Source organism: Ictidomys tridecemlineatus, chromosome 4 (assembly GCF_052094955.1).
Source record: "Ictidomys tridecemlineatus isolate mIctTri1 chromosome 4, mIctTri1.hap1, whole genome shotgun sequence".
Classification (NCBI taxonomy): Eukaryota; Metazoa; Chordata; class Mammalia; order Rodentia; family Sciuridae; genus Ictidomys; species Ictidomys tridecemlineatus.
Genome location: NC_135480.1, coordinates 122,147,717 through 122,170,923, shown reverse-complemented (window position 1 = coordinate 122,170,923; position 23,207 = coordinate 122,147,717).

Genomic DNA, 23,207 nt, shown 5'->3' with positions numbered 1-23,207 from the left:
GAAACAAATGAGGCAGTGAGGTTCATCATGGTAGGACTGACCACACCATCCTTCTTGGGCAGGTAGAGATTAGAGAGTCAGGAGCAAAGCTGTGCTCAGTGTCCAACGTCCCCAGCCCAGGTGACCATCTCTCATGGTCCTCAGTTTCCAGGGAGTATCCCAACCAAGATATGCCAACATCCACTTTGCTACTCTTAAGTAAACAAAGCCAGGGCACCAGTCCTCCTAGGGTCTGCCCCTGAGTGACAGCTGATTCATCCACTCTCCCCTCTCAGGTCCCAGGGCTCTGGGATCTGCTGCTTCCTGCTGGCTTCTCAAACTGTCAGATCATAGTCCTTGTTCCCCCAGGCATGACCAGGCTCTGGTGAGATGGCTCTTTGCACAGGGGCTGAAGCAAGCAAGGAAAGAGCCTCAGACTAGGAAGAGGTCTGCCCTCACACCTGCCACCAAGCAGATGCCCATAAAGCCCACTGGAGCTGACCACTTGACAGCTACCTAGGCCGAGGCCTGGCTCCTGGCTGGCCGTTTCCTGCACCTGATCTTGCTCTTCTTAGCTTTCGAATATTGCATTCCTGATTCCTGACTTGAACCTCAGATTAGAATTTGTGTCATTGAACCAAAAAATGGTGTGTGCTGTTGGGGCTGAGTCTGTGGCCTCTGCTGCCTCCACCACCTGCTGGCCAGGGACCCCGAGAGGCTAATCAATACCTCCAAGATGCTCCTTAGCATCCTTCTGGGCCTGTCTAGATTTAAACCTGTCTACACATATTTTAAAACAAAATAATAAGCCCAAGGATGAAACAGAGAGAAAATAATTTCTAATGTCTAGGTCAATGTGTAAATGCCCAAGTACAACCAGCCCAGAGGACATAATGACACTGTGGGACCCAAGTATCTTCCCACCACATCCCTAGGAACACATCACATCTACTACAAGAGCAAAGGAACCCGGGCCTCTCGTACATTGGTCACTCTAGTGACGCTTACTGTGTCTTGTGTTAAGTGACCTCTGGAGGCGAACAGAAAGCCAGCCCTCTGCCACCACAGGCTGTGTTCCGTGAAGTGCCATCCATGCAGCTCTGCAAGAGGGTTGAGTGAAAGCTCAAGCTGCCCTCAGACTCTGAACACCTCATTCAGGGCATGTTTGCCCACCAAGAGAAGGCCCCAGGCCATCAAGTTCTGTGTGCAGTCTCTACAAAGCAAGAGCCCTAAACATCAGGGACATCACCATCTATGCCATCTCTTCTAGATGCCAGTAATGTCCCCAATAATCAGAACAACCAAAGATCAGCTCCATGCACTCCCAAGGCCACCCTGAGCATGTTGCTCTTCTTGTCTTCTCTGGGTGACCTTGATGGCCTGACCTGCCATCCTACCCTGCTGTCTCAGAGCTTCATGTCCCTGTGCAAGACACCTAGACTCACCAACCACTCAGTGTCCCCATCTGCAGGGGCACAGATAAGGCATCTAATCACTGATTTCGAAGGATGCATAGCACAGGGCTTATGAGCTACACATAATGAGCACTGGCTTTATTTATAACTCATATTATAGATTATTTATGATTGCCGTTAAAATTAACACAAGTTAGTTCTTGAAAGCAATGAGCCGAGATTGTGCATGCTATTTCATGGATTTATAGAACTAAATTAGATTCCAGAACCTTTGCCGTGGTGGTGACGGCTCCCCTGGTGAACGCCGAAGCTGCTCTGGGAGGCAGATCTCACAGCAAGAGCAAGGCAGGAGCCCTTGCCGTCTCCTGAAGTCGCTTAGCAGGGGCAGAAGGGCTCTTGGAGAGCAGCTCCAGCCCCTCACTGGGGACCATGCCTCCGCAGACCCAGCCCTAGGCTGCAAAATAAACCAGCAAAAGACGATGTGCGGTACCATCAGGCTCAGAGACAGAATCGGCACACATGGTAGAATAGCAGTGGAAGATCTTGTGCAATTACACGCTAAATTATGGGGCACACTCTTTAAATTAAAGAGGAAATAGACAAAGGAAATGCTCCAGGGAAAGCTTCCAGGGGGAGGAGGCCTGGGCTGCTCAAGAGGGTGAGGGAATCTGGGTCAGGAGGGAGGGTGAGGCCAGGGAGGAGGAGGCAGGATGCAGACAGGGCTGGGGTGGGTGCCCAGGCCTGGGAACGCAGGACAGCCACAGGCAGTTCACGAGCCACAGAAGTTCCCTGACAGAAAAAAAATACTAGTTAAAGGCAAGACACAGTGTCCCCAACATCCAGACAGGGACAGATCCAGGGCTGTTCCCTGAGACCATGTTACCCGAAGCTGGTGCCACCCTAGTGCAGGAGGTGCCCATGGACGTGCCTCCTGGGTGGGCCAGGTGCTGGGTCTGCATGGGCCCCTGTGCTCTGGGAAAGGAAATGTTCTCGTGGGAATACTACTGTCCCTCCAGGAGGGGCTGTGGGGACAGGCAGAGGCTGTTGAGGGACTTTTTCCAGGATGTGTGCTCGTTTATGGTGATGGACAGCAGGCGCAGTGCAGGGTGAGCCAAGATGGTCTTTCTCTGCAGGAGGCATTGGAAGCCAGACCAGAACTCCTGTCCCACTCTGCTGCCAGAGCCCAGTGACTAGAAATGTAGTCCATCTTTATTGGCACACCACAGCCTCCAGGAACCAAGGTAGCCCTAGGGCTCCACTCCCTGGCCCAAAGTCTTGTGTGGAGGGAACACGGCACATGTATCACTGTGTGGTGTCCACTGAAGGCGGGGCCTGGTGAGGCTCAGCACATGTTCATACATTCATTTAATGAACAGCTGCTAATTCCGGGCTGTGGCCTCATGAGCACGTGGTCCCTCCTAGTGCAGGGAGACAGTAAGCACGGGAGCAGGCATGTGTGGTGTCTTAGGCCATGAGAGCTGCAGAGCCCAGTGAGCCTGGACAGGGACAGGCCATGTTATCTGAGTACCATGGTCAGGGAAGGCTTGTCTCAGGAAGTTAACTTTGAGCACAGCTCCAATTTAAAGGGACAGAGGAGCCACCTGATCATTGGAGGGAGAGCTCCCCAAACAGAGGGAATAGCACATGCAAAGGTCCTGAGGGAGAGGCACATCTGGTGTGTTGAGGCCTGAGAGGAGGCAGGATAGGTGGAGGAGGTGGGGAGAGAGCGCAAGGCAGGGGGATGGATCACATCTAAACATGCAGGCACCTAAGGAGTCTGGCTTTTGCCACCAGGGAGAGGTGAGCACCTGGGTTTGAGCAGAGTAATTGCTCTTGGTGGAGTTCTGTGGGGCCTCTCTGCTGGCGTCTGGAGAGCACTGATTGGATGAGAACAGAGGCAGGTGGCCCAGGGGGAAGGGCGGTCATGCCGTGCACCCAACAGAAACAGTGGCAAAGGAGGCAAGAGCCAGGACCCATGTGCGTTAGGAGGGGCTGGCACTGATGGACAGGCTATGTGGCGGGAGACAAGAGGCCGGACTGAGTCCTGAGACTTGCCAGTGGTCACCCCGTCCCCAATCAAAGCTGTACAGAGGATTTGATGGCGACGCGAGGCCTTCTTCCCATGCCAGCTGCTAGTCCAGCAGCAACAGGTGGCCAGGCCTGACTCCTGGAGCCAGAGGGTGCGCTGTGACAGGGCTCTTCTGCAAGAGCCTCCCCGCCCTCCCATACTGAAGGGCAGGGCCAAGTGCCCTTACAGAGCTCTGCTCCCACATGGCCCTTGCTGGAAGGTGCATGCAGGTGCTGGTCACACAGAGGTGGGCAGTAGTCAGCGGCTACACCAAGCTCAGCCTGGACCTGATTCTAATTCACTTTCGCGAGGCTGTGGAGATTTATTTTTCTTTTCTGAGCACCAGTTTCAGGATCTGTAGAGTGGAGAGGTCCATTCCCTGTCTCAGAGGGCTGTGGGGAGCGTGGGGTAGCATAGTGCCTGTCTGTGACATGCCGAGTCACTGCTGAGAGAGCACAGGGAAGCAGGGGTCTGCAGGAGCCTCAGGCAAGCTGACCCCTCTGTGGGTTCCCTTTGAAAGGAGGCGGGCCCTCCTCCTACTGTGAGTCATGCCGATGCCTTTTACCCACGGCCCTGGGGGTTAAGCCCTGCCCAGGGGATTAGGGCACCTCTGACCCTGCCCACCAGTGAGATCACAGGCAGGTCAGCCTGGCCTGGGGTGGGCCCTGAGGCTCATGGCTTTCCTGAGGTTACACAGCAATTGAAGGAAGATTGTGTTTAACCCTGGGACTTGGATGCAGAGGTGACTCCAGGCAGGAGGAGGGGAGCAGACATGTGGCTGGACTTCGCAGTCAGCACTTCCTGGGCTTTGCTTCCTTGGTCCTCATAATGACCCTCTAAGCTAGTGCCTGTTATTGTCCCACGCTATAGCTGAGGATACCAAGGCTCTGAGATGATCTGGAATTTGTTCAGGGCCTCACCGCGAGTGCCACACCCAGGAGCCTTGGTTCCAACACCTGAAGACCCAACCTGAGCCCTGTGCCACCCTGTGCCACCCTGTGCCATCCTGTGCCCTGCATTTAGCTTTACCCCCAGCATGCCTCTTGGCTCCTGCCCAGAATTCCTCTCCCAGCAGGCAGGGTCACCCAGGGCCTGGGGTTCACAGTGCTTACCCACCACTTGGACTAAGAGGGGCTTCCGTGGTAACAGACACCCCACAGCCTTTAGGACAAATTTAGGCCATCAAGAAGTTCAGCCCTTGGGTAGGAAGAGGCTGCCTCTCATCAGCTGCCAAAGCCCATCTGTTCTTGCTCTGTCTGGATGCATTCTGGCCTCTCAGTCTCCCTCAGAAGCTCAAATTTGGAAAACCACTAGAAAGTGCACCCAGGAGTGCATGGGCCTTGCTCTGATGTGACCCAGAAGATCTGCTTCTCTTCATATGCAAAAGAACCTGGAGGAAGAGGCTGGGGAAGCCCATGCATTATGCATTGGACAGTAGGAGCCGGGAGTTTTGAAGGGAGGTATGGATTTAATGCCGCCCAGAGCTTAGGAGGAGTTCCGCTAGGGGTACACTTGTACCTTCGAGAACTGCGCATTTGATGAGATCTGAGCACACATTTGGAAGACATCATGCTCGTGCAGACCAGAGAGGAAAGAGCTGCTGCTTGTACCCTCTCGTCCCGTTTCTCAAATGAGCCATTAGAGCTCTGCCACAGAAACCAAGTCTCGTGGCTACTTATCCCACAGCGCCATCCACATGCCGAGCAAAAGAATCTCTCTTGCAAATGCAGAAATCCCAGTGAGAAAGCTCAGGAGAACCAACTGCAGCAACTCACTCACCTGCCACGAGACTCTTGTTCCCCCCCCCCACAGGTTCCCAGTGCCCAAACTTGGTCTACTATAGGCCCCAGGGAGGCTCTGCTATCTTCTGTAAAGTGCCATCTTCTGAAAGTGTCTTTAGCCAGCCGCAAACACAGCCATTGTCTAATTACTCTGCACTGGTCCTCAGTCCTGAAACTGCTAGGGACTCCCAGAAGCTTGTGCTAAGCACTGACCGCTGGGCCCCATGCTTACCCGGTAGGGCCTTCATGTTCTAGGGCTGCTGGAAAAGCTCACCAAGGACTTTGGAGCTTAAAGCCAATGAAAGTGGTTGTCCAGTTCTGGAAATGATAGATCCAAAGTCAAGATGATGGAAAGGCCTCATCCTACAGGGCAGGGAAGGACCTGCCCTGCCTCTGCCATCTCCTGATGGCTCCAGCATCCCTTGGCTTACAGTCACATCACTCCAAGCTCTGCTTCCAGATTCTCAGTATCTCTCCTCCTCGTCTCAAATCTCCCTCTGCCTTTCTCTTAGAAAAACATCTGCCATTGGATTGAGCGCCCACCTGGGTAATCCAGAACCATCTCCTCTCAAAATTTCTGACTTAATTCTGTCTGCTAAAGACGCCCCTCTTTAAAATGTTGGTACAACTTTTAGGGATCCACCATTCAATCTGCTACAGTAGGGCTGGTGCCGGTCCTGGGAATTTCATTTTTGCATTTCTAACAGGGTCTCCATGAATGCAGAAAGTTTCTCTGAGGTTAGATTGTGAGGGCTTAGGCTGCTGCCCCGAGGAGAGAAATAAAACAATGCCTTCTTTTAAATAGCACCTTTTCAGTGGAGTTCTTCAAATAGATTTTATCTCATGGGATTGATTTATGGAATCCATTAAGCCAGATGCAAAGCTATACCACTAGAATTAATTTTAAAGTTGCTAACCCTTAATTATTTGCAGAAGAGAGGACAAAAAATGTTGAAAGCAATTTGGAAATAGTCTTTATATTCAGCCTATAATGGATGCTGTTTAAAACAATGGCTTTTTCATATTCTGGTATAATTCAAAGCCACGGCTGCTCAGTTGCTTTGTGCCCTGAAAAAGCTACAAAGACCATCAGACTGTGAGTCCTGATGCTCCTCTGCCCTGACATATCCCCTTGGATGGGGTATCTCTGTAGATGCTTCCGTTCCTTATGGATTCAGGTCCTGCCTTGTCTGTCTTTGTGGCTGTGAGAAGCTTGGTCTCAGTTCTCTTGTTTTAACAGTGTGGGGATAATATTTTGCCCTGATAATTACCAGGCTTATTATGATGATCAATTAAAAGCACTTTGTAAGTTGTCAAGTGTTTTGAAATATGCTCTTTCTATAATGATGAGGTTATAAATAAATATAAGTGAAGGTAATTTATGGAAGTCTGTGTACTAAAAATAGTTCTTAAGAAGAATTTTAGTTTAAAATAAGTTTGTCACATTGCCTTTTTCAAAGAGGACAGAATCTCTCCCAAGCTGCATGGCCTTCATTGTGTGACCTTGACACACTGAAGATGTGAGGACCTTGGATCTAAGTGGATCAAGGACTTGCTCATAACCAATGCCACCCTGCTGTATGGAAGTGACGTCGTGCCTTTTGAGACAAGGTCGTGAAAGGCCAGGTTGTGTCCACCTTATTCACTGGGAATCTTATTTTTGGTGTCCTACTTGGAAATCATCATGTTGTGAGGAAACTCACATCAGCCCACACTGGACTCTGGGAGAGCAGAGACTCCCGGGAGAGCAGGGACTCTGTTGGTTTGCTGTCACTCACCATTATGTCCCCTACAGCTAGGACGATGCCTGACACATAGTAGGCACTTGAACAACCCTGGTCAGAATGAACAAAGGGGGACTGTACCCAGTTCATTCTGAAATGTCCTCGACTTTAAACCAAGCGTGTCAACAGGACATCGTGTGAATGGCGCTTTGTTATAAAGGTATGATGTAAAGCTGACTCTTAGCTTCCTAGATTGGTATGGTGTCCAAGGGCCACATCTGTCTTCTCATTTGGCCCTTATAATGGATGCCTGATGGCACTGCAGGAAATCGGCAGGGAAGGAGCATCCTCAGACTGAAAAATTTCAAAGGATTTCTTTGAAGAAGATTTAACAGATATCTTAGAAAACTCAGAGGGAGTCTTGGGCCACAGAAAAAAGACTTCTAAGGAATGCATCCAGAATGTCTGCCCAGCACCCTTCTTCTCACAACATCTCCTCAGAGAGGCCGGGGTGGAGACCAGGGGTTTGATTCTCTGCTGTTCAGATGCAGCTGTACCAGGTGGCTTCTCATTGCTTGAGCAGTCAGCCACCTTCAGGTGGTCAGGGAGGGCTGCCAGACAGCCCACCTTCAGAGCATGGCCACCCAGCCTGCGGCCGGTGCAAATAGTGCCCCCAGGAGGACAGAGCCCACACAAATGGAGCCCCTGGACTGAAGCCACTTGGCCATCCTGGGTCCTCCCCATGGCTCAGGAGGCACGAGCATCTCATACCCCAGTGTTATCCATCCCTTGAACCTTGGCCAACAGAGGCCCCGACAGATACCTGAACCATGCAGGATCAGAGGTGGGCACAGGCCTGGCAGAGCCTGGATCTAGTGTGAACTGAATGCGGCAACCCATGATTGTTCCTTTGGGGCTCCTTGTTCTCCCTGAGGCTTAGCTGGCTGGCACCTCTACTTCTGATGTCCCAAGCCTGCCAAGACAATTTAAATGTGGTCATGTGAGCCAGTTTGTTAGTGTCATCGCTACTCTGATGACAATAGCAGTCTCTGATTTTTCTAAACACACCCTCTTATGCCATATGCTCTGCTAAATTCTTCACAGACATGATAACTGAATCTTCACAACATGAAGTGAGTGTCTTAGTAATATTCTCATTGTAGATATTAAAAAAAAATCCAGAAGTCTAGAGGCTGAGCAATTTTCCCAAGGTCAGTGGCTACTAAGCAGCAGAGCTGGACTTTGAGCCTTGTTGGACAAGACCTTGAGGTCTTGACACGAACCTAGGACTCCAATGGCCACCAAAGGAATGACTTGAAAAAGAAGAAGAAGAGATCCCAGAGTGTAGGCACTGCTGTCTCTGTTGTTGTTTACTTCCTTATAAAAAAACAGGTGCTAGGGGTCAAGCTGGATCTCCTGCCCCCGCAGCTCTACTTGGAGCAGGTGCTGGAAAGCAGCCTGTTGCTATTGCTCTCACCCCTGCCACTGCTGCTGCTGCTGCCACCTCCACGGGGCAGTGGGTCCCAGTGCTGCCTGTCCCCCACACCCTCGGCTGCCACTCAGCTTTCTGCCTTGCCTGGGCTCAGTCACCAGCTCTCCTGAGTGCTCTGTCCTGAGTAGAGCTCCCAGGTGTGCTGTCCTGCGCCCCAGGGAGGGGACATCCAGGCCACCTGAAATCCTCCAGGTGTTATCAGCAAAACCACTCCCCTCAGTGCTCAGAGCGCAGATGCTCCCTGTGCAGAATGCTCTGCGTGCGCCCACCTCCGGCTTCTCGGTGTCGACCCAGCTCTGTCTGGTGACTGGTGAACCCAGGGGACCACAGAACCTTAGTTTTCTCATTGATGAGATGGTGGCATATGTGCCTCGGGGGCTTGTGTCCTTGATGGCAAGATGCCAGTCAAGCTCTGGTGCTCTTCCTGAGCGTCTATCTCATCCTGAGTGGTTGGTACTTGGTCTCCTATTAATTTCATTGTACTGCCTGATTTACATATGAGACTACATTTCCTTTTCTCCCGTTTTTCTTGAAACTTTGATATAATAAGTCCCCTTCTTGTTTGCGTGTCCAGATTTTTAAATTTCATTTGAACCCAAAATGCTTCCATCCCATCTCTAACCAGCTGCAAGCTGCCCTTCAGACATGCTTAGAACATCCGAGGTCCGTGCGCCCTGATTGATGATGTGAGAGTTGGCACCCTCAGCTGCTTCAGAAACCCTGGGAGCGAATTGGTTACCTAGCAACCACACAAACGCAGTAGCTAGCGCTACACATTAGCCCCTTTTTGTTATAATGAAATAATATGTCTTAGGAGGGTGGAAAGTCACAGTGTGCTCTGTGAGGTCGATGCTCTGGAGACCAACTGCTGCTTCTGGACAGGTGAATTGCTTTGGTCCCCCATGATTCATGGTGACTCACCACTTTCCAGAATGGAAGGCCCACCCTGGAAGTTCTGGGGCTGGGACAAGACAGGGGATGCTTGGGTTTGTCCAGTGTCTTTATAGAGAATATGCACTCAGGTGCCTGAGGAAGGGACAGTCCTCCCCTGAAGCACCACTTCCAGGCCATTTCCAGGAGCCCACCTGGCCCCAGAGTCGTCTGCATGATGCAGAGCCTCCTGTGTCCCGTTCCTCTGTACATAAGGTCACTATCTGCGCACATAACTTTAGGGAAAAAACTAAGATCATGCCATGACTTGACTACAACAGAAAAATTAAAAGAACACGGTTTTCAATAAAATAACATGTTTTAAAGAAAGAGTGAGAGAGGAGAGAGAGAGAGAGAGAGAATTTTTAATATTTATTTTTTACTTCTTGGTGGACACAACATCTTTGTTGGTATGTGGTGCTGAGGATCGAACCCGGGCCGCACACATGCCAGGCGAGCACGCTACCTCTTGAGCCACATCCCCAGCCCCAAATAACATGTATTTTCAAACGTTAATGTTCAGGCCTGGCTCCACCAGAAGATGTAATGATGTCAAATGTTCACACCTGTGTGCCCTGAATCAGCTTGGGCATGGAGCAGTAGGATGGCTCAGACTGTTCTGTGGGGGAGACGCTGGTTAGAGGCGACACAGAGGTACAGATGGCAAAGTTCCTCTGTTCAGCACAGACGAAAATCACTCAGAGACTCTTTTGTTTATATGTAGAGTTAGGTTCTTGGCTCAAAGAACTTCCTTGAATCCTTGCTGGGACCCTGAGGGTTGAGCAAAAGTGGGAGACTTCCTTGTGAGAGGACTGCCCAGGTTTCAGAATGTCAGGCGTCACTGGCTCTGCCCGCTGGGAGCCCACAGGATCCCCCAGGAGCAGCCAACGCTCCTGGATTCTAATATCCCAGATTTCCCAGCTTCTCACCTCAGTTTCAGGGTTGGTCTGTCCCCGCCGCAGGACCTTATTTCTCTCCTCCCCACAAGTTCGTCCATTTTCAAACTACAAGATGGTGAAAAAGCAACACAGGTTCAGTAGAAACCTTGCTCCACATTTAGGAGGGGTCCTTCCCTGAGCTGGGATGTGTGGTCTGATCCTCTCCCTTGACGCTGGGCAGCGGCAGAGAGATGCAGCCCAGAGCCACCCAGTGCTCACGAGGAAGCTGCAGGTGCTCTTCAGTGTGCTGAGCTATTGGGATGAGCCCTTGGGTAGATCAGATGTATCTAGTGCATTCTTAAGTAAAATGTTTCCAACTTATGGGCTACACCCTGAGGGAGCCCACACACCTGCAGTCAAGAAGCACCTTCAGTACCAAGGACATACAGTACCCCAGACCCGCAAAACAGTAGATAGTCATCCCTTGACTTCCCTGGGTCGTTGGTTCCAGGAACCCCATAGATACCAAAATCTGGGTGTGGTCAGGTCCCTTGCTGAAACACTACAGCATTTGCAAAGAACTTGCACTCATCCTCCCGTGTATGGTAAACCCTCTCTAGATTGCTTCTCATGCCCCATACAGCATAATGCCATGGGTACAGTTCAACTGCATGGTGCAGGAGACCAGGGCAAGAGAAAATACCTGCATGAGCTCAGTACCGATGCAGTTTTTCCTGAGTGTTTTTGATCTGACATTGGTTGAATACACCCAGGCCAAGTCCTGGCACACAGGCCCCAAGGCTACAGAGGCTGATTCCAAGTGAAAAACTTCTCCTCTGCACCAACCCCCCCACAGCCCCTCCCCAGGGTGGCCCCCTGTTTGGTGTGCACCCACAGAAGTTTTGTTCAATACCAAATGCACGTGTCTTCCTCTCTAGGTATGTTTGGCCAGACTGGAAGCCTCCCCAGGGCTAGGTCTGCATTGCTTTCTCCCTAACAGGATTTCTTGGGCTCTGTGCTTTGCATTGTCCTCCTTCTCTTTAATGACTCTATGCTTCTTCATTTTATAGATGAGGCATAACTTTAAAAAAAATCTGTTAGCCTGTGGCTTTTACTTTATGGAAATATCTAAAGTGGAAAACAAAGTAGCCCATAACCTCAGGATCCAGATCACCAAGTTCATACTTTTATTTTAGATAAAAAGAATTAATAGATGCAGATGATAAAAATAAAAGCAGGGTGGTGGGGAGAGGCGATGGGCACCACCTGCAAAGGAAGCGTCTCCCTCCCTCCCTCCCTCCTGCGCAGCTCTCCCTGCAGCCCTGAATTCACTTGCAGAAGGACGCACCCCATCCCTGCTGCCCTCCTGGGCATCAGTTGCAGAGGAACCCAGAGGCACAGGCTGACCCCCGCATGCACTGCCTGCCTTCCCCGGGCTTTCCTCTCCAGGGAGGAAAGGTAGCTGCTTGGTGGAAATGCACTTGGGAAGCACAGTGATCATGGTCCCCGCCCTGTGCCACGTGGAGCTGAAGCTGGGCTGCCACAGGGCTGGGCGTGCCCTTCTCCCAGCCAGCATCTTCCCACGGGCAGCTACATCTTTTCCAATGCCAAGGCAACTGCCTTTCACACCAGACAGCCCTAAACGGGGATGCTCATGTCCCAGAAGGCAGCCTCCAGGGGCAGAGGTGACCAGTCAGCAGATGGGTGCCCAGGCCCCTGCCTGCAGAATGTCAACTGGGGCTGCCTTTGGTGTGATTCCTGAGAGGTCCCCAGTGGGAGAAGCCATAGGGCGTCCAGTGGTCCCAGCTCAGGCACACATCTGTGTTCAGGGATAGTTTTCTCCTTCCTCCTCTCCCTCTCCCTTCTCTCACTCCTGTGCCCTGATTCCACCCCAAGTACTTGTGTCAGGATCAGTTCAAGGAGCCTAGTCAAGTCTGCTCCAGCTTGGCCTGGCCTTGGCAGCTGAGGCTGCTGGCTGGTCACTCTCTCATGCTGGACTGTCTTATCCCTAAGTGTAGGTAACAGGTCCCACCTGAACAGATTGGTGTAAAATTTATAAGAGGTAATGTACATGAAGTGTCTGGCACATTGCTCAGAAGTACTATTAAAATCATTTTATATATTACTATTACATAGCAGTAATTGCTTTATAAAAAGTAACTTAATGAAATACATATGTCAAATGCCTGATGAGAGCTGAATTTTCTAGAACACTGCTTGGTCTTCAAGGAATTTTTCATTACTTCTGCCACGCTCCTCCATCTGATAACTCTGAGAACCTACTATGCACCAGGATGCCCCTTGGGGACAGGAATTTCACTATGACAAAAGAAACAAAAACTACCATCTCTGTGGCACGAGGGAGCAAAGTAGATTTGTTCAGCAAGTGATATCTGCAACCTGGAGGTGCGCAGGCCTCCAGAGGCACCATCGCCCCCGGACAATTTATTTAAAATGCAGGCAGTGGCAAACATTATGGAGGCTGATTTTTTTCATCTATGCTTCTTAGGCTCCTACTGTATGCCAGCAGGGGGCTCAGCACCCTCCTTATGGAAAGATAAAAATCTTTGGTCCCTGAACCTAAGGAAATGTACAGGCTGCCAAACTAGGTCAATGGGAAAGCTCAGCCCATATTTTTGGCTAGCTCGCTGTGGCTCTAACTCAGGGAAAAAAAATCTTTCTAATCGCTTGTTCTAATACAAATAAAATGTAGTGATTCATTAATCTCCTTAGCCTTGTAATTGGAAATTGAGTTTTCTCTAGAATATACCTAAAGGAGGTAGGTACCCATTAAACAGTTCAGGGGAGTTTTATTTAAGCTGCAAATAAAATTAGTTTACTCATTTTTAATTTAATTCCCAGGAGGCATTTTGGAAGCCTTCCCTTCTCATTTGACCTAAAACTATTTTTTTAAAATTATTGTTCTCCTAAATTCAAGCCCTTTCCAGCACTGAGTATTAGAAGTCTTAAAACTCATCTGTTTTCTTTTTTGTAATTGACTTACAAATGCATAATTGGCTCACAGATGCATAATTGACTCGGCATGGCATTTTAAAAAGGGAAAAGTTTCTATTTCTGTCTTGATTTCTTCGGAGGTTCTCATTTTCCCAAGCCCTTGCCAACTACTTTCCCACCAATTCCTTGGGTCATTGCTCAGAGGTAGTGCCCTGCTGGTGTCTTCCTGGGAGGGTGGCTTCTCCTCCAGGCTGGAATGGCTCCAGAAGAGTGGAGGACAACTGTCCATCTCTGCAACTAAGTATGTGCTGCTCTAATTCTTCCAACACGTGGACGATTGCTTCAGGACCCAGGTGACTATGACCATGTCATTCTGATGGTCATTCAGATAGCATGTCGTCTGGAGAGCAAGGATTCTCTATGTTCCTTGAGCAAAATGGAACCCTGTGCCCAGAGAGCCATATCCACAGACTGTGCTCAAATACCTTTACTAGAAACACAGAGAATGTTGTGGTTGTCACTCAAAAGACCTAAGACAGTCTTTGAAGAAAGGCAGATGGCTGCTTGGGTTGCCCAGCATGGGAATGAACCCAGATGTCCCCTCCGGTGTAAGGACACAGCAAGACAGGGCTTGCTAAGGAGAGGAGGAGCAGATGCTGAGCAGGGGAGCAGCTCAAGGCCTTCTGGAATAATCAGCATCTTTCCTGGGGATGAAACAGGAAGGGCCACTGGGTGTACACTGTTGGCTTCCCTAGAGGCCAGCACTGTAGCCAGGATTCAGGTGGAATAATTGAGGGTTCATTTTGGAGCAGCGTGCACCATCAGGAAAGTAAGGAACAGGACGGCGAGGGGAAGTGGCTCAGGAGTCAGCCAGCCAGCCAGCGGCTTCCACGGGAGCCTACAGAGCTGTCTGTCCACAGGAAATGCCAGGGATCAGTGTCACAAAATAAGAAAGAAAGGGGGAGTGGCCAGAGAGACTGTAGGAGCTCTGGAGAGCATGAATGGACAGCTGAAGGCTGCTGCCAAGGTGTTTATTCCACAGTGCCCCTGGCCACTGTGCAGAATAGAGCTGCTTCTGTGCCCCTGGGGAGAGTCTTCCTGCAAGGAGACAGGCTCTGAAGTCCAAAGTCTCAGGTGGGCAGGATTGTAAGACCTGGGCTAAGGATGGGCATTGGCAGAGCCTGCTACAAGCAGAATTGAGTTTGCTTTGGCACCTGTAGCGCTCAGGGTACCTGGCTCAGTGCTCCTCTTCCAGGTAATGGGGCCCAGGCTGTGGCTTGAGTGGCACTTGTGGTCTCAGTCCTTTGACCAACCTACCCATATGCGTCCTTCCTAAGGACTATATCATCAAGACACAACACCCTCTCTCTGACCCACTCCCTGGCCCACTCCTCTTGCAGATGCATGTCACACAGTGACACTCTCTCCTTGGTATGTAGAATAGGACCAATGAGTCATGTGACATTTCCCGGGAAGCAAGATCTTCAATGGAACCACCCATGTCATGCGATTCCCCAACAAGACAGAAGGGATTTGAGTCTTGGAATATCATTACATCCAAGTTATTTAACAGGCTTCTTCGAAATCCCGACTTGTGTCTGGCTGCTTATGACATGTTAACAAGGAATTGCTGAATTACAACCCAAGAGTGTTTCTGGGAGATATTTAAAGCCTGCTTAAGCAGGTTAGTGGGTCTTACTTTCTATCTGAACCAACTGTTATCAAAATGCATTTGACATTGGACATGTGGGCACATTGGTGAAGGGGTTCCTGGGAGTTCCAAGTACAAATCCTATTAGCAGGTAATAAGATTATGAGCACAGCCCATGTCTGACATGTGGTTTCATCAGCTGAAGTGAAGCACCAAGATGCAGAGTTCCTAATGAAATCCAGCCTCTGTGTCTTCATGGGTTTCTAAATAGACAAAGTTCAATGCCTTCCAAATTACCTATAGAATCAAAGCTACATCCAGGTGTGGAGTGGGTATTTATTATTAGTTCTACACTGGGGGAAGAAAGGCTCTTTTCGCCGTCTCACCCACCCTTTCTATCTGTTATACAGTAATTCCCTTCGACCTTCTAAAAATGTTAGAAAATGAACCAAATATGAAAACTCATGTTGCATTCTGAAGTGCCTGACCACAATTGATAGACCAAGATAATGCCAGACTCTAATTTCAGTGTTTAGTAGGATAAAGGTTATTGGCTAATGGCCTTGGAGAGAGGAGAAAAAAAAATATGTTGAATGCAATACAAGCCCCCATATTTTGTGTTAAAATCTTTGTAAGTTCCAGCCATACAATGCAATCACAGGATATTCTTTCTTCCTTTATGTCTTTTTGAGTCACTTAAAATATGCCCCACTTATGTATACTACTCATGGATATACTTTTTTTCTTCTCCATTGAACTTTTTTTTCCCCAAAATGTTACAAAAAAAAGTTTAATTTAATCCCATTCAAGTAACTGGGTCATTGGCAATTTGATGCTGAAATTTTGATAGTTTTCTTGTGGAATTCAGAACGTATTGAGTGCCCACCAAGGACTGCCCGAGTGAGTCATCCAAACCACTCTGGTGAGCCACTGTGCGCAGTGAGTCATCAGGATTGTAGACGCCACTTAGGACCTGTCAGTCTTTTCCTGAGTGTATGTCCCAGTCTGTATATGTTCCAGTCTTTGCCTCAACACTCAGTCGCACTGAAATTCCCAAGCCACGCAGAGCCTTTTTCTCTCCACATCTGGTTGGCCACTTGATCCTTGCTGCTCCATCCACAGAGTGATGGCTCACATATTCCTTCAGCATGCTCATGATGGACAGAGCTGTTTCGACTGCCGGAAGGTGCCATATCACTCCCGTTCCAGGGCCTTTGCTTCTCTAGCCTGAAACCATCACCACCCGCACACCTCTGCAAGTTCTCTTATCATCCAGGTCTGTCTGTCTTGCTCTTAAACAGGGATCGGCACATTGTGAATGATCATTAAGGTGTTGGAATGAATGGGCCCATTTGCAAATAAAATATCCAGGCGCATGGCAATTCATGGGGCTCTCAGCATACACTGCTTTTAAATGTGAAGTCTCAAACAGCCTATGATTCTGCAAAGACCACTTTGATCCGTCTCTCCCTGGTACCTGCCACTGTGCCCCACACGTGGTAAGTGCTCCATCATCAGGTCGGTGAGAGTTGGGTTAACAAAGGGAAATTGTTTAAAATGAAAGGAGACTCACATGCATGGAGCACCCGCATGGGAACTGGCACCTGCCTTCTCATCTCATCCCCTGAGAGCTCCCTGAGGCAGACAGTGGCTACCCCGAGTTATAGATGAAGACACCTGCATCTGGATTCCATAGATTCATGGGGCAAATCTGGGACCCAAACCCACATTCTCAGCAGGGCACTATCATGCTGCTTACTGTGCGCTAAGAATGCTGTCCTGAGGGAGATTTTTAAGGAGGCAGAGGATATAAATAGAGCCACAAGCCCAGGGCATTGTCATTGGAACTCCACTCCCATAATGAGCCCACAGGGATGAGCTGAATGCACAGTGCTTGTGCAGCTATCCCTGCCCATCACACCATACAAGTGTCCACAGAGGACTCTGGGGGTGACACATGTGTCATCTCACAGTGGCATTGATGGAAGCTCTTTGGAGTGGGAGGGAGGCTGCCCATCTGTAGCTGTGGTCCCCCAAAGGAAGAGCCCTGGGACGAGGAGGGGCTCGTCAGCTAGCTGCAGGCAGAATCACAACAGGGGTGCAAACGCTCCTCCAGACGCTCCTCATCTGTGGCGCTTACCCTCTGTGAAGTCAGGAGCCCCCAGGAGACCTGATAAAAGCAGAACAGTCCCCTCTGCACTTAAGCCACACGATTTCAATTTCAGGCATCCATGAACCCAGGGCGAGAACTCTGGCTTCAGAAAATTCCCAGAACTATGAGCAGTCAAGATTTTTAAATGAAGGGATCCAAGGTTGATTTTATTTTCTTCTTTTTAAGAAATGTAACTGTCTTCCATAACTGATAGACATGTTTGGAGGAGGAATCTCTTATAAGCCTTCATTGTAACATAGCTGCAGTGTTTCTTGTCTACTGTTCTGACATTCATTCCACTGTGCACACACAACTTGACATTCGTCTGCTTCACTTAATACATCAGAGCATCTCACAGCACAATCCTGATGCCATTTCACTGTCGGTACTTAATTGGAAGTGTTCTGCATGATGCTTCTGCAATACTCTGAAGCAAAGACATAACAATACAAGGAAGAGACTCAGTGGTCTCTGCTTTGCCTAAAATTATTCTTGATTCTATTAAATTTGGGGAGGCACGTTCCCTTCCGTCTATAGGTCCCCTGCACAATGGCTCTGAGCCTTGCCATCTCTAAAGCTGCACATGAGTGTATTGAGCTCTAATGTGATCGTGACCTCAGACTATAAAACAAACAGAACTTCCCCAATGATTACCTCTAAGTCCTCCTCCATTTCCGTCCAGACGCAGCTCGTCCATTCTGCACTAGGCAGCTCATCGCCCCTCTGACAAGCGTTCTTTGTAAATGTGATGGGATGTTTTATGCCATGTGGCTGTGCTCCCTGCCTAGAGACGAGGGTGTGACAGTCTTGGGGGATGTCCTGGGCAAGAACATCAGGCCCGTGGACTCAAACAGGGGCCGTGCCCTCCTAGTGTGGCCAAGCAGACCTCCCTCCCTCCCTCCCTCCCTGAAGCTGCATCCCCTGTGCCCTTTTCCTCGGCCCTCCAAACATTTCTGAGAAATAGCCACGTCTCAGTGCGGTCCCTCCCTGACAAGGGTCCTTGATGTCCAGCCATGGCATTGTGAGAGCATTCTCTGGAAAGGTCCCAGAGATGTTCTGAGGACCAAATCCATCGGCTGCTCTGACCTGGTAACCAATGCCCCAGCATTGCCGAGTTGGGGCAGCATTGCCCTGGGGGTCTCCGGAGCTTCCTCATTCTGCTTAACAGAAACTTCATACTGGTCACCAGCAGCTTCCCGTCTCCCCACCCCACACCACACGTTAACCCAGTGTATTTGAGTGTCTGAGATACGTCACGTAAGTGGACATAGAAGACTGTTTCCTGTCTCTGGCTCATTTCACTTACTAGAATGTTCCGGTCTGTCCATGTTGTTGCATATCGCAGTTTCTTCTTTTTCAAGACTGAGTCGCATTCCACTGATGCACACACCACATGTTTTTTTGTATCCATTCATCTGCCATTTCCACATCTTGTCTGATGTTCATGCTACAGTAAACATTATCTTCCCATTACATCTTCGTAAGACCTCTTTAAAACCTTGGTATCAGTTCTTTGGGACAAATACCTAGAGGTAGAGTGGGATATTGAATCATATGATAGAAAAGTTGAATTTTTTTTTTGAAAAGCAAATATATATATATATATATATATATATATATATATATATATATATATATATATATATATATGATAAGCCTTTGGCTAGGCTAAGAAAAAGAGAAGATTTAGTACCAAAAAATCCCCTAATTAATAAATGGGCAAATGAATTAAACAGATACTTCTCGAAAGAAGAAATACAAATGGCCAAGTAATACATGAAAAACTGTTCCCTACCATGAGCAATTAAGGAAACGCAAATAAAAACTACACTGAGATTTCATCTCGCTCCAGTCAGAATGGCAGTCATCAAGAACACATATGGTAATAAATGTTAGTGAGGATGTGGATAAAAAGTAACACTTTTACAGTGTTGGTGGGATTGTAAACTAGTATGTACTGTGGAAATCAGTATGGAGGTTCCTCAAAAGGCTAGGCATAGAACCACCACATGACCACTATAGCACTCCTCAGTATTTATCCTAAAGAATTCAAGCCATCTTGCTAGAGTGAGACATGTTTATAGCAGCTTTATTCATAATAGTCAAATAAAATCAAAACATAATTTTCATAAATGAAAAAGGAGATGCTGTGACCAAACCACAGAGATAAAAAGAATTGTAAGAAAATTATATGCTAACAAACTAAACAACTTGAAATGCATAAGTTTCTAGAAACCGATACCCTCCCCAGAGTGAATGAGGAAGAAGTATAAAGTCTAAACAAATCAATAAGGAACATGCAAATTGAACCATTGATCAAAAATCTCCCAGCCAAGAACTTCTAAGGCCAGATGATTGGTCTACGAAACAGTTAAAGAAGAATTACACCCATCCTTCTCAAACTCTTCCAAACAACTGGAAGAGAGAGAACACTTCCAAATGCATCGTATGAAGGTAGCGTTACCCTGCTATCAAAGCCAGACGAAGATGCTACCAGAAAAGAAAGCTACAGATTACCTGTCTGCTGCAGCCTCCCCGCCTTTGTGTCACAAAGACATGGTGCTTTCCAAAAGCAGGAAGTGTCTGGCAGAATTGAGAAAAGGCTTCAACAGAGACAGCTTTCCAATCCTTTGGTAAAACCTGGAAGTTCAGAAAACAGGTTCTTCAAATGCACGACGTTCATATATCAGTGTTATGATTTATCAGTGATGTGGCCCTCTTCAGGCAGGTCACCTTGACATTCTGTGCCATGCTTTCCTCATTGAGAAGACGAAGGGGGGCCCCAGCTCCTCCTTCACGTGATTGTTGGATTCAAAGAGAAAAATTATGAAACACTTGTAGCACAGTGGCCAACACTAGTAAGTACCAGTACCTGCTGCCAGCTGTAACATGTGGCCCTCAGACACACAAAGGCATCTGGGAAATTTGAATGCCCATGGCAAGCACTGGGTCTTTTCTTTACCCAAAATCAAAAAGAAAGGGTGGTATTCTTAGTTCCAGATCACATGACCACCCCTTGTTAGTGTATAGCGAGGAGTGGAGCCAACGAAAACTGGCTTTTTGGAGGTTGGCTAGACTCATTTATGGTGAGGGTCTCAATTTTTAAGACTCACACGGAAAAATTAGTAGATTTTGTGGATTTACTAAAGAACCCAATTGCTTAGCTAAGAAAGTATAAAAAGTTTGAACCATTCCCCGTTTTCAGTCAGACATTCCAGGACCTCTGGACTTTTCCCGACCCTCTTTTCCACCATTCCAATGTAGTGTGTGTGATGTGATCTGTTTTGAAGATGTCACATCACTGAGCTACAATCATACGGACACTCTGCTGAGAAGTTATGAAGTCATTCTTTGCCATGAGAAACTCAAGAATCGGGGCTGCTCTGGACAGCGCTTGGGAGACTTCCGTGAGCTTTGATGGTGAGGATCCGGAGCTTCAGGACTCCAAGCTGCGCAGCGCCTCAGACATGCTGAGTCTCCATTGCTGTGTCCCTCGCCAGAGCCTAGACAGGGCACTAGGTAACTGCTCTGACTATTACCAAGTAAGTAGTTGACAAACTGTACATGGATTCCTGTTAGGAGTGTTGGGCACAGGGCATGGACGGGGCAGGTTGTCATTTAGTCAGCAACTGGTGGCATAGAAACCAGAGAAAGGGCAGACACCAGGCAGAGGCAAATTCCAGGGTGAGGGGACCTAGGATCCAGACCCGTCCAGTTGGCGGCCTCATCATCTAGAGCATTGCGGGAACACCTGTCTTCTCTCTCCATAGAGCGTACCAAGGGACAGTGTCAAGGGAGACAATTTCTGAGACTGTTCACTGGGGAACAGGTGGCTCTGTGCTGCCTTGGGGCCTGTTGATGTGACAACACTGGCTCTGTCATCCACTTCATCCTAAAGAAGATGGTCTTCAAGGACCGAAAACCATGACAGGAAAAAGGAGTCCACTCAGTGATTCCTGAGCACGGCTGATGGAGGTGCGTGTGGCCCAGACTGCTTCCACGTGGACCTTGGATCATAACTGCTACAGGCCTTCAGATACACTGAGGAGATCAACAGAAGAAGAAGAAGAAAAGATGTCAACTGGCCTCCTGGTTTTTGATGAGGCTATGGAGCAAGTGGAGATTTTAGGACTCAGATGAGCTGCTCTGCAAAACTCAGCTTCTTAAGGAGAATTAATCTCCAGGGTCTTCTCTCACCATTTTCCATAGCTGGTGACAGGATGCTGTGATCATGGGTGGGCTCTGGGAGAGGCTGGGAGACATGGAACCCTGCATGTTCTCCTATACGGCCCCTCCCTGAGGCAGCTTCCCACCAGCTGTGACACACTTGCAGACACCATCTCAGCCTGTCCCTAAGAGAAGCCCACACAGTGCCACTACGCCTTCCCTGCACACCGCAGGCACTGCATGGTGACCTGTCCAGCCACACGCTTCTGCGTGGCAGCAGACTCCTGTGTTCTGGGTTCTGTGGCCCCAGGGCAGTTGTGACACTTGTTCAAGACACAACTTTCTTGAAATCTTGACACACTGTCCTCAAGGACACGGACAGCAGGAGGAAGGCCTGAGGCCCCTGCACTCAGGCGCTCACTTCCACGAGGCTTCAGGCCTTTGGAGTCTCAGGACGCGAACTCCCACCTCCAAGCAAGGCAGAGCGGGCATTTTCCAGAGGCCGGTCAACAGTTTCCTCTTGCCCAGGAGAGTCGCCGTTCCACCCAGGATGCCCCTTTTGTTATCACATAAGGCTATAATTTTCCTATTCTTCTATTTTATGCAGACTCCAAGTACCAGTCCTTGATCAGTAAACAGCTGGGTGAATGACCTGGGTGTCCAGGACGGGAGCTCTGGGTGGGGTTCGTTCCAGGTCCCCAGGGCGGAGAACTATAGGTGATCGGTGAATGATGTCAGTGGGAGGGAAAGGGAGGGAAGAAAGTGTCCAGTTCCTCTCAGGCCTGGCTTTCCTATCTTCAAAGGGAGAATAAGGGTGGCATTTCCCTTTGACAAATGCAACTGATCACTGAAATAAGGTGCTTACCGCGGTGCCAGGCTCCAGTGAATACCCAGGATGTTGGGGGAGAGTGAGGCTGCAGAGCAGGAGGAGGGGACGTGGCCACAGTTTCCTGAGCCCTCTGCCGGTCCCGCGCCAGACAGATGAGCCAGCAGAGCTGCCCTAGGTGACTCTTTGCTCTTGTTCTTTGGTTGGGTTTGTCTGCTCCCTCCGTTCACGCTGTAGACCTCCCTGAGCACAAGCTCACGGGACCACGCATCTCCCTTCCAGATCTGCCGTGTTGACCGTGGCCCTCGGTGCTCTACCTTACTGACCCTGGGTCCCCCAAGAGTTCTTCCTGTTGCCTCTTCCTCGCTGAGGAGCACGGCTCAGCCCTGGGCCCGGCCAGCAGCCTGCACAGCCCCCAGCATCTTCATCTACGTGTCCACACGCGCCCAAGAGACCCTTCACTGAGTCCTTACTGATACTTCTCATTTCATTAGATTCTTATGAACACACCAAGGCAGGAGGCCTGCAGCGGCCTGCCCCTGGCTCCTGTGAGAGAGAGCGCCATCACGGCACAGCCGCCCTCCACCCCTGGGAGCAGGGTCCAGAGCCCTGGCCCCCGTACTTGGAGCTCATTCAGAGGGCACCCTTGGCAGCCAAAAGCAGAGGAAGATGGAAACCCTGGGCCAGCTGGGCTTTTCTAAAGTCCCAAGTGAAAGTTTAACACTGGGTTTCGGAATCCCCGTCATCAGGTAAGCCGAGTGACAGAGCCACCGGGGCAGTGCAACTGCGGTGCTCACAGAGCCACCCGTGGTGGTGACTGCTGTCTGTTGCAGTGGGACTCTTCATTACAAATGACGGTGTGGGGGCTGGGCTGGGGCTCAGGGGCAGAGCGCTTGCGTAGCGTGCCTGAGGCCCTGGTTCCATCCTCAGCACCACACATAAATACACAAATGAAATAAAGGCTCACTGTCCATCTAAAACCACAAAAATTTTAAATTGCTATGTGTGAAGCTCTAATAAACATACAGGATCAAGGCATTTTTTCTAGTGGGGAAGTTCAATGATCCTTTGGCCCTCTCTTGGACACACGGGACATCTCTGCCCATCCCAGGACTCCAGGAAACTCCAGGATCAGGTGCAAGGAGAATCCTGACTGCCCGCACCCAACCCGGGCATCCTGTAATGGCGA